Source organism: Chiloscyllium punctatum, chromosome 15 (assembly GCF_047496795.1).
Source record: "Chiloscyllium punctatum isolate Juve2018m chromosome 15, sChiPun1.3, whole genome shotgun sequence".
Classification (NCBI taxonomy): domain Eukaryota; kingdom Metazoa; phylum Chordata; class Chondrichthyes; order Orectolobiformes; family Hemiscylliidae; genus Chiloscyllium; species Chiloscyllium punctatum.
Genome location: NC_092753.1, coordinates 12,289,058 through 12,293,638, shown reverse-complemented (window position 1 = coordinate 12,293,638; position 4,581 = coordinate 12,289,058). Strand labels below are relative to the sequence as shown.

Sequence of the window (4,581 nt, the reverse complement as noted above, 5' to 3'; positions counted from 1 at the left end):
CTGCATTACTTGGGCACCTATCCCATTTAATGTATTGGTGTGGGGGAACGGGTGGTATATAAATTCCTCAATAGAAGTCGTACTTCAGAGTAATTTATTTTCTTCACCTTCTGCTTTCCCCAGTCAACTTATCGATTCGTGTCTTAACCATGCAATCCTCGAACTCACCTCGGCCCCAATCTCCCTCCCTTCCGTTATGTATGTTGCAGTAAAGTGCGACCCTTTGGGAATGATCTTCATTGCCCTTCTGTGGGGGACATTGCTCAGTGTGACAGGTCATCGAGTAAGTTGATGAGTCGTGTCTTCGTGTCAAGACAATGGAGAGGTTAATGGCGCTTATCATTATTCGTACACAAAAGACTATACGTGCCCAGCTGAACGCAAAAGTTCATAATTTGCTTTCTCAGGGATCTTGATCAGATGGGCTGAGCAGTGGCAGATGGAGTTTAATTTAGGTAAGTGTAACTGTTGCATTTTGGAAAAGCAAATCAGGGCAGGACTTCAACGCTGAATGGCAAAGTCCTTGGGAGTGTTGCCGAACTAAGTGACCTTGGAGCGCAGTTTCATATTTCCTTGAAGGTGGAGTCACAGATAGACAGGAACGTAAAGAAGGCACTTGGTACACTTGCCTTTATTTGCCAGTTCAAGAATTGGAAGGTCATGTTGCAAATGAGCAGGATTTCAGTGAGGAATACTGCGGACAATTCTGGTCTCCTTCCTATCGGAAAGATGTTGTGAAACTTGAAAGGGTGTAGAAAAGATTTACAAGGATGTCACCAGAGTTGGAGGGTTTGAGCTATAGGGAGAGGCTGAATGGGCCGGGGCTGTTTTCTCTGGGGCATCAGAGCTGAGGGCCTTATAGAGGTTTATAAAACCATGAGGGGCATGGATAGGGTAAAGAGACAAGGTCTTTTCCCCAGGGTAGGGCAGTCCAAAACTAGAGGGCATAGGTTTAGGGTGAGAGGGGAAAGATATAAAAGGCACCTAAGGGGCAAACTTTTCCACGCAGAGGGTGGTACGTATATGGAATGAGCTGCCAGAGGAAGTGGTGGAGGCTGGTACAATTGCAACATTTAAAAGGCATCCAGATGGGTATATGAATAGGAAGGGTTTGGAGGGGTGTAGACCAAATGCTGGTAAAGGAGGTGAGATGAATGGAGAATATGTGGTAAGCATGGACAAGTTGGACTGTATAATCGGTATCACTCCATTCCTCTAGTTCATTTCACAAACCCAGGATCTTGCTGACTGCCTCACCACCAAAGTTCACCCAAATAAAAGCGAATAGCTGCAGGTATTGGCTGGGGACAACTGGGAGAGACCCTTGTACGGGGAGAGGGCTGGGATGGAAGGGCCAGAGGAGGAAGGTAGGAGGGGACCATGTCTTGGCAGGACTGCCTTCATGTGCAGAGGGACCAAACCAAAGGAGGTAGCTGGCCCGGTCTCAGACCCTGCTGCCAGGCAGCAGCCTGCACTGCCAATGATACCAGGGTGTTTGCCTTGGCCAGTGTTGCCCCCCAACCTCCACCTCACCGCCCCCCCACCCCCACTCCCCCAAACCTATACATTGCTGCAAAGGTGCAGTGAAGTGCTTAAGAAGCCATTAAGTCTGAGCATCCACTAACTTCCTTGGACTCCATTGGTTGATCAGCCATCAGCTGACCCTTGTGGGTGTACAAACGATAGTGCCATCTATGGTGTACCAATGAATTGTCGGCCTTGTATCCTATAGATCACCCTTGCTCTACAATCCAATTGCAGAATGAGAGTAACAGGGCTTTAATCCAGCAATAATGAAGAAACAGTGATACATTTCCATGTTAGGATGGTGAGTGTCTCGGAGGGGAACTTGCAGGGGGTGGTGTTCCCATGTATCTGCTGCCCTTGCCCTTCTGGATGGAAATGGTTGTGAGTTTAGAAGGTCCTATCTAAAGAGCCTTGGTGAATTTCTGCAGTGCATCTTGTAGTTGGTACACACTGCTGCTACTGAGCGTTGGTGGTGGAGGGAGTGGATGCTTGTGGATGTGATGCCAATCAAGCGGCTGCTTTGTCCTGGATGGTGTCAAGCTTCTTGAGTGTTGTTGGTGCTACCCCCATCCAGGCAAGTGGGGAGTATTCCATCTTAGTCCTGACTTGTGCCTTGTAGTTGGTGGACTGGCTTTGGGGAGTCAGGAGGTGGGCTGCTCACCGCAGTATTCCTAGCCTCTGACCTGCTCTTGTAGCCACCGTGTTTATGTGGAGAGTACACTTGAGTCCCTAGTCAATGATAACCTCTAGGATGTTGATGGTGGGGTTTCAGTGATGGTAACGCCATTGAAAGTCAAGGGGCTGTGATTAGATTCTCTTCTATTGGAAGTGATCATTTGCCTGGCATTGTGTGACACAAATGTTACTTGCCACTTGTCAGCCCAAGCCTGGATATTGTCTGAATATGAACTGCTTCAATATCTGAGGAGTCGTGAATGGTGCTGAACACTGTGCAATCATCAGTGAACATCCCCAACTGACCTTATAATGGAGGACAGGTCATTGATGAAGCAGCTGAAGATGGTTGGGTCTGGGACACTATCCTGAGGAAATCTTGCAGAGATGTCCTGGAGCTGAGATGACTGTCTCCCAACAACCTCGAACACTACCACAGCCACATCACCTTCCTCAGCACCTGCCTCATCCTCACCACCCTGTGGCTAATCACTTCAACTCCCCCTCCCACTCCGCCAGGAACATACAAGTGCTGGGCCTCTTCCACTGCCAAATCCTAGCCACCCGATGCCTGGAGGAAGATCGCTTCATCTTCCTACTTGGGACCCTCCAACCACACGGCATCAATGTTGATTTCACCAGATTCCTCATTATCCCCCCTCCCCACCTCATCCCAGATCCAGCCCTCCAACTCAGCACCGCCACCTTGAACAGTCCCAGCTATCCATTCTGCTTCCCACCCATCCACTCCTCCCTCTCCTCTGACCTATCACCATCACCCCCCCACCTGCATCTGCCTTCCCAGCTACTTTCCCCCACAGCCCCAAATCCCCTCCAATTTATCTCTCAGCACCTCCCCTGCCCCACACTCCTGATGAAGATCTTACACCCGAAACATTGACTCTCCTGCTCTTCGGATGCTGCTTGATCTGCTGTGCTTTTCCAGCGCCACCCTTTTCGTCTCTGACCCCTAACAACCACAACGATCTGCCTCTATGTAAGCTTTGTGGGTAACTTTTACACCACAAGGACGTAAGAATTTCAAGAAGGCAGCTCACCACCATCAAGGGCAACAAGTCTACTAAACTACAATGGTACTGTGAAGATTAGCTTGGCCCCTGTGCCAGGATAACATGCAAATTCCTGAACCATTCCATATTTTTAAAGGGAGGTGATGGCCGAGTGGTATTATCGCTAAACTCTTAATCCAGAGACCCAGGTAATATTCTGGCGACTGGGCTTGAATTTGAATTTGCAAAAAAAAAATGGAATTAAGAGTCGATTGATGATCAGGAATCATTATCAATTGTTCGGAAAATCCCATTTGGCTTGTAATGTTCTTTAGGGAAGGAAATCGCTGTCCTTACCTGGCCTGGTCTAGTCTATACGTGACTCCAGACTCACAGTGATGCAGTTGACTCTGAACTGCTAATTAGGGATGGGCAATAAATACTGGCCGAACCAGTGATGCCCACCTCCTGTGAATGAATACAAAAACAACAAAATAAATATAAAAGACAAGGCTGGTGCAATAAATGCTGGCCCAGTGAGAGTGACAAATCAGGATTACATTCTGTCGTGCCCAGAATGTGATTGGCAAGGGTCAGGCTTTTCGCCTATTGGAAGAATGGGGACTGTTCTGAGAAACCCTACAACTGCTGATCACAGACACCATTGTCACCTTCTCCTTTATTAATTCATATATCATTGACTGATTCCCTTTCTGTCCTGACCCGAACCCTTACTCTCGGCCCCTGGCACAGGGTCACTCCCCTGGCATGTGTTGTGCCATTGTGCAACTGCAATGGCTCTGCAGAGGAATACCAGTCTGAACTTGAAAGATGTCCCTCCTGCAGCCACTTCAGCACAAACCAGGTATCAGCACAGGCACCCCTCAAATTTTCTTTTAACACGTTGATGCCACCTCAAATTTTCACGAAATAAATCTCAGTTAAATAGTGCAGTGGTATTTTTGAAGGCTGACTCCTCTACCTCCAACCCAAGGGAAGACAAGGCTGTGCTGTACCATCCCACCTACAAGAGGTCACCGCCAGCAATGAGGCCTGCCCTCAGTACTGAACCAGGCCAGGTCTCATCGTCAGTACTCTGAAGGGGGAAGGAACCCACGCCAACTCAATTCGATGGCGAGATGGAGCCCAGCACGTGTGACAGATCAGGCTGAGTGCAGGGAGAGAGATCGAACCCAATGCAGGGAGAGAGATCGAGTCCAGTGCAGGGAGAGAGATCGAACCCAGCACAGGGGGAGAGATTGAGAACAGTGCAGGGAGAGAGATCGAACCCAGCACAGGGGGAGAGATGGAGAACAGTGCAGGGAGAGAGATCGAACCCAATGCAGGGAGAGAGATCGAGTCCAGTGCA

The 4,581-nt window shown here is 48.9% G+C and overlaps 1 pseudogene; it reads left to right on the top strand.

The window, feature by feature from the left end:
• Nucleotides 1-3,268: 3,268 nt before the first annotated feature.
• On the top strand, nucleotides 3,269-3,365 carry LOC140486560 (U6 spliceosomal RNA; annotated as a pseudogene).
• Nucleotides 3,366-4,581: the final 1,216 nt, after the last annotated feature.